This window comes from Panicum virgatum, chromosome 9N (genome assembly GCF_016808335.1).
Source record: "Panicum virgatum strain AP13 chromosome 9N, P.virgatum_v5, whole genome shotgun sequence".
In the NCBI taxonomy this organism is placed as follows: Eukaryota; Viridiplantae; Streptophyta; class Magnoliopsida; order Poales; family Poaceae; genus Panicum; species Panicum virgatum.
The window spans coordinates 79,736,362-79,747,421 of NC_053153.1; the positions used below are offsets into that span (position 1 = coordinate 79,736,362).

The following is an 11,060-nucleotide window of genomic DNA, read 5'->3' on the forward strand; positions in this document are numbered from 1 at the left end:
AGACAGAAAATCTGGTTTATTATTTCTTAGTCAGCATAATTACATTAACAAGGTTCTTCAGCGTTTCAATATGCATGATTCAAAGCCAGTTAGTACTCCTATTGCACCTCACTTTAAATTGTCAGCTGCTCAGTGCCCTAGTTCTGAGGAGGATGTTGAATACATGTCAAAAGTCCCATATTCTAGTGCTGTTGGTTCTTTGATGTATGCCATGGTTTGCTCTCGCCCAGATTTATCATATGCTATGAGTTTGGTTAGCAGATACATGTCTAATCCTGGTAAAGAACACTGGAAGGCAGTTCAGTGGATTTTCAGGTACCTCAGAGGAACGACAGATTCTTGTTTGAAGTTTGGGAGAACTGATCAGGGACTCATTGGTTATGTGGATTCAGATTATGCTGCTGATTTGGATAGGCGCAGGTCACTCACAGATTATGTGTTCACTGTTAGCAGTTGTGCTGTGAGTTGGAAGGCTACTTTGCAGCCTGTTGTTGCTATGTCTACCACAGAAGCAGAATATATGGCTATTGCTGAAGCGTGCAAGGAGGCAGATTGGCTGAAAGGTTTGTTTACTGAGCTGTGTGGAGTTGGTTCTTGCATTGATCTATTCTGTGACAGTCAAAGTGCTATTTGCCTTACTAAAGATCAGATGTTTCATGAAAGGACAAAGCATATTGATGTTAAGTACCATTATGTTCGTGATGTTATTTCACAAGGTAAATTGAAGGTATGCAAGATCAGTACTCATGATAATCCAGCTGATATGATGACTAAACCAGTTCCTGTAGCTGTTTGACAGTTTAGCCCAAGAGGCTATTTGGCGCCAGAAGTTCTGTTCTTTGTTGTGTTCAGGTGATGATTTTGATATGCTACAAGAAGAAATTTGTCTCAAGGTGGAGTATGTTATATTGTGATCCAAATTCTGATGGGAGAGTGTTGGAATTTGGGCTTGGCCCATTAAGGCCCATGTGGTGCAAACTTTTAATCTCACATTGATAGTAGAAGTTGAGGAGACCACATGACTCTCCTATATATCTAACCCATAGGCTTCACCGGAGAATATCGATCCTATTATTCCTCTTGTAAGCCGCCGCTAGGCGTTGTATACAAACACCCGATATAGTGAAGTTCTTGCTGGCTGGCGCCCGTGGTTTTTACCCTTCGCATTGGAGGGGTTTTCCACGTTAAATCTTCATGTCTTTCTGCGGTTTGATCTTTCTATTTTTCATCGTTTTGTTCGCCGTCGTTTCTAACATTGTGCGCGGCGGCGCCGGCGCCGTGCGAGCCAGGATTTTCTGGTGGGGAATGGCCGCCGCATTTGCGCTCGTGGCGGGTGAAATTATCCGCTCGTCTTCACGCAACTGGGCCGTACAGGCCATCTGGAGGTCGTAAAAGTCTTGCAGGCCCAGGAATAAGGTAGTAAAGACCACAACCAAATCCGACCCACGAATAAGCAGCCCACCGCTGACGAGCGAGGCGGATTGCTCGGGCCTCGTGGTCTCGTGGAGAAGTTGGAAATCGCATTGTTTTGTGTTCTCGGAGCGCCACTGCCCATTTCTCAGAGCTCCCGGCCTCCCGGGTGCTCATTTTGAGCAGTGGCCGGGGAAGGCAAGAAGAAAAAAAAAACGGGGGGAGGTTGGGCAATCGGAAGTCAGTTGGAGCTGGTGCGTGTGGTTCATGGGCTGGGAAAGGCAACGTCGGCCTTCATCTACCTTTTGTGATGAAATTAAAGGTTTCATGCAGACTCCAGACTAAAAAAGAAAGAATGAATATGCACCAGCCGGGAATCGAACCCGGGTCTGTACCGTGGCAGGGTACTATTCTACCACTAGACCACTGGTGCTACTATGGGACGCTGGTTGCCCAAAGTATAATTGACAAGGCAGGCAGGGCATGACAACCAGGTGACGAGATATCATCCGTTCGCCTGCTGACTGCTGTCTTCGTCCTCCGCAGCTCACGAGTCGCAACTGCAGCGGCTTCAGTGATGCGACTAGGCCGGCTTCCCTCGTCGCCACATGGTTCAGCAGTCAGGCTGCACCGCTGCAGCCATCATCTAGAGCCCAGCGACAAAAGCAGCCAAGGAGCCCGTGTACGAGTAGATCAGAACAGGCAACCAAACAAGCTGGGAAATAGAAAGAAGGGGCTTCGAGTCTAGTACATGTCCTCATCAGGTTCGGCACCCTTTCGAGTTCGGTCGTGTGAACATGGGCCGATGCTTCGAAAGGTCACTGCCATGTAGGATAGGAGTTAGTTTCGCTCCAGATGCGGCTAGCTGCTTGGTCTGATTGCATTGTAGCTTCAGGGTTCAGAGTTATTCAGACATCTCTGTATCCGCCGATCGATCTGCCGGCAGCCGGGCCAGTTATCGTCGAGTGCCATCATTTGGTGGTTGATGCTGATGCACGCCAGAAAATAAAACGAAAAGGACCACTGTAACAACCACCACGCGGACAGTCCGCGAGGTGACGGCGGACAGACCGCGAGGCGTCGCCCAGATATTTATCTGGATGGGCGTGGGACCCACTCGTCAATCCTCTCTTCTTCCTCTTTCCTTCCAGAGCCGAGCGGAGCTCGAGCTCCCGCGCCATCGTCGCCCCTTGCTTCGATCTCCCTCCTCCGTCCACCAGACCTCGATTCCTCGCGCAGGAACCTTCCTCGTCACCTCCTCCACCTTTCCAAACCCCTAAACCGGCTTATCCCCGGCTGGAATCTTTCCACCACCGCCGGACACCATTGGGGGTGCTTGAAGCTTGCTCCACCGCCGATCCGCCTCTCCGGTCGCCCTCCACTCGAACCGACTGCGGGAATGGATTCGTGGTGAGTTTCTTATGCTTCCCAGCCTTTTTCCCCTTTCATGGCGTGTCGCCGGCGCCGGAGCACGGCCTCCGCCGTCGCCGCCGCCCTTGCTGCCGCCTAGGGCGAGGGTCAGGAATTAGTTATCGCGGACGGTCCGCCTGGGGGGCGCGGACGGTCCGCAGGTCAGGTTAGTTTTGTCCAGAGACGATGTTGCCTCTGGTTGTTTTTGCAAGATTGACTGCGGACAGTCCGCTATCGGGGAGCGGACGGTCCGCCATTGAGGCTCAAATTTGTTCCAGAGACGATGTCGTCTCTGGAGGTTCGCAGGGGTGAACTGCGGACGGTCCGCTACTAGGGCGCGGACAGTCCGCAGTAGAGTCTAGGAAATTGTCCAGAGACGTTTTCGTCTCTGGTGGGTTGAGTACTTGAACTGCGGACGGTCCGCCAGGGGTGGCCGGACAGTCCGCAGGTAAAATGGGAAAAAGTTCCAGAGACGTTGTTGCCTCTGCTGGGTTGGTAGGATAGTGCGGCGGACAGTCCGCCACTCGGGCGCGGACAGTCCGCAGGGTATTTCAGTTAAAGTAAACTAGTTACAATTCTTGGGCTGCACTCATTTAATACATATGCATACGTGTAGCATCCGCATCTGAGGGAGCCGTCTTTGAGGCGATCGCGGCACCACAAGAGCAAACGACGCAAGCCCAAGAGGAGAGGTGTGAGCACCCGGCCCAAGGCCCGTCTGGCCCCAGTGTTGAGCAGCAGGCGCAAGGCAAGCCCCGGTGCACATCCTAGTATTTTAAATTAAGACACCTATGTATGTTTCTACTACTTGTGCATTAAGTTCAGGAATTGTTTGGAACCCTAGTTGCATGATTCATAGGATTCCCGGAGTTATACTAGCATGTATAGGACGATAGTTGTGCTAAGCTTAGCGTTACCGGTAGAAGACGAGTGGTCTCCTGCACTCGCGAGATGTAGAATGTTAGGGGTCGAGTAATTTCCGGTTACTCGCGAGATACGTTATTATCTTTATATGATTCAGTATGTGAGATTGGTTTTGAAATGAACATGGAAATGTGAGACCGGGCGGGGATGATGGATAGGTATGGCAGCAGGACAGGGTTCCTGGGTGTCTTAGCCCCGTCTGTGTCGATTAAGGACCGGTGGATGTGGCAGTGCTGATCGGGGATTGAACTGTACTAACCGCATGCCGGGAGTAGGAGGTAGTCGAAACCGGTAAGCCGAGTACTGCCTTGCTTCGAAAGTACAGGAACCCGCACCCAACTCCTGGGGCGAGTCGAGTAGTCGCGGAGAATTGGGATGCATGTGTTTACTTTTGGTGGTCTCACGTTGAGCTCGGCTGACCATATGTCGTTGGGCTGGTTCCTGTAGTTCGAGGCGGGGAGGGGAATGGTTGGTATGTATAGTCCGACGGGGCAAATACGTGCCGTGTTGGTTAGGTCCACCTTGCAAGGTTAAATCGGATCGATTCGCCGTGTCTCGCGGTTATGAGGGCCTTGGTCTCTTTGTCACACCGTAGCAAAAATGTAGAATATGAGTTAGGAATGTTTATATAAAATATTGAGCTCACCAAATTATTTTGCTTGCATCACCATGATTGCTATAGTAGGTCTTCGCGAATATGAGATGAGAGTTAATTTTTATAGAATCTGAAGCTAAAATAATGAAAGTAAGGAATTACTTTAGTTGCTTTTTTTCTGCAAAATAACCACCAGCCAAAAGCCTTGCATGTCTAGCTATGTGGGCTAAGTTATACCCACTGGTCGGGTAAGCCTTGCTGAGTATTAGAATACTCAGGGTTTGTTGCCAACATTATTTCAGGGCACGCAGACGTAGACTTCTGTCCCTGCTGCGCCAAGTTCATCCGCCGGGATGCAGAGGGATGGGTGGTCGTGGAGCCGGACGTCTAGTTAGGGATCTCTCTAGGGCTCACTTTTGGTAGCTGTAGGCCCCGTTCCTCTAGACGAACCAGGATTTCAGTATTGAAAAGTTTGTGAATTATGTATTTATTCAAACTCGGTTTGTAAAACTTAAGGTCAAGTTCTATGTATATTTGTTGTATATTCAATTATGTGTCGTGCTTGTACCATCTGCGCCCACCTTCGCGTGGGACTATCGGTGATGTTTCGATCGGGACATGGGTTGCGAAAGGATCGCCAAATTAAGCCATTAAGCTAATGAGCCTGATGTGTTCAAATGACGGCCATTACGCTTAATTTGTGCGTAGGGCGAGCATGCATCTCATTTTTGGAGGGTTTTTGGGGTTTTTCCGTGGGAGTTGGTGGGGGTGTGAGTCTGCGATCCTAAGGACCTTTGTAGATGACGTACGGATCGAGAGGGTTGGTAGGGGGGCGTAAAAGGTTGCGAGAGTATCGTCGGTCGGACCGGAGGCACTGTCGCGAGGCATGTTCAGCGGACAGTCCGGTTAGGACCCGCGGACGGTCCGCCAGACCTTGAGAAAAATTTACCAGAGCCGGGTGGAACTGAATCTGGTTGACAGTGCGCACGGCGGACGGTCCGCAGACTCTCCGCGGACAGTCCGGTCGACTAGGATTTTGGGAAGCGGACGGTCCGCCCATGTACTGCGGACGGTCCGCCGTACTAATTTCGGCTGGACCAGGGCAGCTCGGTCAGACCAATTGGTGGCGCCGATCGATCGCCTGGCCCCGCCTGCTAGTATCCTTCAGAATTGTTTAGAAGCCCTACCTTCTGCATTGTGCCATGACTTGCAAGGATTAATTTGCTATCGGTTTTGTCTTGATTTATCTGGATGAGGGAACTAACCTCGTCATGGTTGAATGCAGAATGGGAGAACCACCGAACCCTCCTGAGTTGGCCCAGGCCATTGCGGCCATGCTCACTGGGCGCGATGAGCAGACGGCACTCCTCCGTGAGCTCGTGGCGCAGGGCAGAGCGCCGCAGCCTGGACCTCACCATCAGCCGCCTGCTCCTGGATATCCAGAGTTTCTGGCTACTCAACCACCGCTCTTCCATAAAGCGGATGAACCGCTGGAGGCAGACAGCTGGCTTCGGACTATCGAGTCCAAATTCACCCTACACCAGTACAATGATGGGGACAAGGCAGGATTTGCCGCTCAGCAGCTTAGGGGCCCAGCACGCACATGGTGGGACAATCATGTGGCAATGTTCCCTGCGGACACCCATTTCACTTGGGCACAGTTCCGGGAAGCCTTCAGGGCACATCACATTCCAGCGGGGGTGATTAGAAGGAAGCTCACCGAGTTCTTGGCCCTGAAGCAGGGCAATAACAGTGTACTACAGTACTCCCAAGCATTCAACACTCTCTCACAGTATGCTGGGTACCATGTGGACACTGACGAGAAGAAGCAGGCCTGTTTCAGGCAGGGGCTCAGTACCAAGCTCCAGGATCGCTTGGCGATGGTCAGGTTCGACAGTTTCAGTGAGCTAGTCAACGGGGCTATCATACAGGAGGATGCCCACCTAGCTCACAAGGCAGAAAAGAAGAGAAAGGCGCCGGCAGCGGGGTCCTCTAGCAGTGCCCCTCAAAGGTTTCGCTTGGTGCAGTCGGGCCCACAGCGAGCTCCTTTTCAGCACCAGCCACAGCAGCAGTGGGGATACAGGCCCCCTCAGTACACTCAGCCACAGGGGACGGTCAGGCCTCATGCTCCTCAGCAGAATGAGCAGAAGGTCTGGGTGCAGCAGCCGGGGGTGCGCCCCAATCTGTTTCCGTGCTACAACTGCGGGCAGCCGGGTCACTTTGCACGGAATTGCCCAATGCCACCCAAGCAAGGCCAGCAGTCGAGCCAGCAGGGTCAGAAGCAGCAAGTGGCCCACTTCAAGCCGGGGCAAGTGCACTACACCACCCTTGAGGGTATTCCTGAGGGAGCTCCAGTGATGGCGGGTACGTTCTCAGTAAATGAACAACCCGTTACAGTATTATTTGATTCAGGGGCGTCTCATACCTTTATTAGCAAGGGGTGTATTGTTAGACTGGGATTAAAAACTGAAAGCATGCCCAAGCCATACCACATTCATTCGCCTGGGGGGAAGTTAATCACCAATCAGTTTGTTAAGCAAGTACCCCTACAGTTGCAAGGAAAAATTTTCCCTATGGCCCTGATAATGTTACCAACCCAAAGGATAGATATTATATTGGGTATGAACTGGATGGAGGGTCAGGGAGTTACCCTGGACACGACCTCACAATCTGTGCACATCAACTCCTCTATTCATGGTAGTATGACTTTAAATTTGAGGGATCCAGCGTCTTTGACTCATGCGGTGCACCACGCCGAGGGCAAGAAGCTAGAGGACATACCAGTGGTGTGTAAATATCCGGACGTCTTTCCGGATGATTTGCCTGGAATGCCGCCTGATCGTGACGTGGAGTTTACCATTGAATTGCAACCGGGTACGGCACCGATTTCTAGGAGGCCTTACCGGATGCCACCCAATGAGCTGGCGGAGTTAAAGAAACAATTACAGGAATTGCTTGATAAGGGCTATATCCGTCCTAGCAAGTCACCTTGGGGCTGTCCTGCACTCTTTGTGAAAAAGAAAGATGAGAGCCTCAGGCTGTGTGTGGATTATAGACTTCTGAATGCCGTCACAATCAAAAATAAATATCCCCTTCCCCGGATTGATATTCTGTTTGATCAGCTATTCGGGGCCAAAGTATTTTCCAAGATTGATCTCCGCTCTGGCTATTATCAGATAAAGATTAGAGCTGAGGATATTCCCAAGACAGCTTTTTCCACCAGATACGGACTTTTTGAATATCTGGTCATGTCTTTCGGGCTAACCAATGCCCCTGCTCATTTCATGTACCTCATGAACTCGGTATTCATGCCCGAGCTAGATAAGTTTGTCGTTGTTTTCATCGACGACATTCTTATATTTTCCAAGAATGAAGAAGAGCATGCAGAGCATCTCCGCATTGTGCTTCAGCGCCTGCGGGAGCACAAGCTGTATGCCAAATTTAGCAAATGCGATTTTTGGCTCAAGGAAGTCCAGTTCTTGGGCCACATCATCTCGGACAAAGGGATTTCGGTTGATCCTAGCAAGATTCAGGATGTCCTGGATTGGCAGGCTCCTACCTCTGTTCCTGAGATTCGAAGTTTTCTTGGGCTAGCAGGATATTATCGCCGGTTTGTACCGGAGTTCTCAAAAATTGCTAGGCCCATGACCGAATTACTCAAGAAAGGAGTGAGATTTAGTTGGGGCAACAATTGTGAGCAGGCTTTCCAGACCTTGAGAAGACTTCTGACGTCTGCTCCTGTCCTGGCTCAGCCAGATATCACTCGACCATTTGATGTTTATTGTGATGCATCAGGTATGAGTTTTGGCCGCATTCTCATTTCCGCCTTTGACTTAGCCAGGTATGATTCTGGCCTTGATGTTTGTATGTGATGCATTAGGTACGGGCCTTGGCTGCGTCCTTATGCAAGATCAGCGGGTGATAGCTTATGCTTCCAGAGCACTTAGGCGACACGAAGAGAACTATGCCACTCATGATTTGGAATTGGCAGCAGTGGTGCATGCGCTGAAGATTTGGCGTCATTATCTTCTGGGTAATCCTGTGCATATATACTCCGACCACAAGAGTCTAAAGTATATTTTTACTCAGAATGAGCTAAACTTGCGCCAGAGACGGTGGTTGGAATTGATTAAGGATTATGATCTGGAAATCCACTATCACCCGGGCAAAGCTAATGTGGTAGCAGATGCATTGAGCAGAAAGGCAAGTTGCAATTGTATCTCAGTAACCCCTATGCATGCAACTCTATGCCAAGAGATGGAGAAGTTGAATTTGGCTATAGTAGCTGAGGGTACACTTACTCATATTACCCTCACTCCAACACTGCGGGATCAAATTATTGCCGCTCAAAGAGATAATATTGGCATGGAAAGGATTAGGCAGAGGCTCATGGAAAGTGACCCTCGTGTGGCATGTTTTCAGCTAGATGGCGAGGGTGTGTTATGGTTTAAGAACCGGCTGGTGGTACCTAAGGATTTAGAACTCCGGAAACAAATTCTTGATGAGGCTCACCTCTCTAGGTATTCTATCCATCCTGGCAGCAACAAGATGTATCAGGATCTGAAACAGCGGTTTTGGTGGACAAGGATGAAGCGGGAAATCGCAAGTTATGTGTCAGAATGTGACACCTGTCGGAGGGTTAAGGCTAGCCACTTGAGATCAGCCGGCCCCTTGCAGCCATTGAGTATTCCATCCTGGAAGTGGGAAGACATTAGTATGGATTTCATCGTCGGTCTACCCAAAACTTCCAAGGGGTATGACTCGATATGGGTTATTGTAGATCGTCTCACCAAGTCGGCCCATTTTCTACCGGTAAAGACCACACATGCGGCGAAGCAATACGCTCAGCTATATATAGATCGCATTGTGAGTCTTCATGGAATTCCAAAAACAATCATTTCGGACCGGGGTGCTCAGTTCATTGCCCGGTTCTGGGAGCACTTTCATGCCGCCCTCGGCACTCGGCTCCTCCGCAGCTCGGCTTATCATCCCCAGACTGACGGTCAGACAGAGAGAATAAACCAAATATTAGAGGACATGCTTAGAGCTTGCGTGCTCACCTACAGTCAGAAATGGGATGAGTGCTTGCCATTGGCCGAGTTTGCTTATAACAACAGTTATCAAGAAAGCATCAAAATGGCTCCATTTGCGGCCTTGTATGGACGGAAATGCAGAACGCCTTTGAATTGGTCAGAAGCGGGGGAGAGAACTTTCTTTGGGCCCGATATGGTGAATGAAGCAGAAGAGCAGGTTCGGGTCATTCAGGAAAATTTGAAGATTGCCCAATCCCGACAAAAGAGTTATGCGGACAAGAAGCGTCAATCCACCCTGTTTCAAGTAGGGGATCATGTCTATCTGCGGGTATCTCCAATGAAAGGGGTTCAACGGTTCGGGGTGAAGGGAAAGCTCGCACCTCGCTATGTTGGGCCTTTTCTTATTGTTGAGCAATGTGGGCCAGTGGCATACCGTTTGGAGCTTCCTGCCCACCTATCCGCGGTTCATAATATATTCCACGTATCTCAGCTCAGGAAATGCCTCCGTGTTCCGGAGAAGGTGCTTGACATTGAGAAACTACAAGTGGAACCCGATCTTGTCTATCCCGAATACCCAATCAAAATTGTTGATCACAAAACCAGGGTCACTCGGAATCAAACCAGTGAATTCTATAAAGTGCAATGGAGCAATCACTCTGAGCGGGAAGCTACTTGGGAGACGGAGGAATTTGTTCGGACTAAATGTCCGGAATTGCTACAAGTCTACCAAGGTACACCCCAATTTATAACTCTCCCTTTAGCTATTCCTTAAATCTCGGGGCGAGATTTCTTTTAGGGGGTAGGATTGTAACAACCACCACGCGGACAGTCCGCGAGGTGACGGCGGACAGACCGCGAGGCGTCGCCCAGATATTTATCTGGATGGGCGTGGGACCCACTCGTCAATCCTCTCTTCTTCCTCTTTCCTTCCAGAGCCGAGCGGAGCTCGAGCTCCCGCGCCATCGTCGCCCCTTGCTTCGATCTCCCTCCTCCGTCCACCAGACCTCGATTCCTCGCGCAGGAACCTTCCTCGTCACCTCCTCCACCTTTCCAAACCCCTAAACCGGCTTATCCCCGGCTGGAATCTTTCCACCACCGCCGGACACCATTGGGGGTGCTTGAAGCTTGCTCCACCGCCGATCCGCCTCTCCGGTCGCCCTCCACTCGAACCGACTGCGGGAATGGATTCGTGGTGAGTTTCTTATGCTTCCCAGCCTTTTTCCCCTTCCATGGCGTGTCGCCGGCGCCGGAGCACGGCCTCCGCCGTCGCCGCCGCCCTTGCTGCCGCCTAGGGCGAGGGTCAGGAATTAGTTATCGCGGACGGTCCGCCTGGGGGGCGCGGACGGTCCGCAGGTCAGGTTAGTTTTGTCCAGAGACGATGTTGCCTCTGGTTGTTTTTGCAAGATTGACTGCGGACAGTCCGCTATCGGGGAGCGGACGGTCCGCCATTGAGGCTCAAATTTGTTCCAGAGACGATGTCGTCTCTGGAGGTTCGCAGGGGTGAACTGCGGACGGTCCGCTACTAGGGCGCGGACAGTCCGCAGTAGAGTCTAGGAAATTGTCCAGAGACGTTTTCGTCTCTGGTGGGTTGAGTACTTGAACTGCGGACGGTCCGCCAGGGGTGGCCGGACAGTCCGCAGGTAAAATGGGAAAAAGTTCCAGAGACGTTGTTGCCTCTGCTGGGTTGG

The 11,060-nt window shown here is 50.9% G+C and overlaps 1 non-coding gene across 1 annotated transcript; it reads right to left on the minus strand.

Moving 5' to 3' along the window:
- Positions 1 to 1,772: 1,772 nt before the first annotated feature.
- On the minus strand, positions 1,773 to 1,843 carry TRNAG-GCC. Its single transcript has one exon. It is a non-coding gene; the product is annotated as a tRNA-Gly (tRNA).
- Positions 1,844 to 11,060: the final 9,217 nt, after the last annotated feature.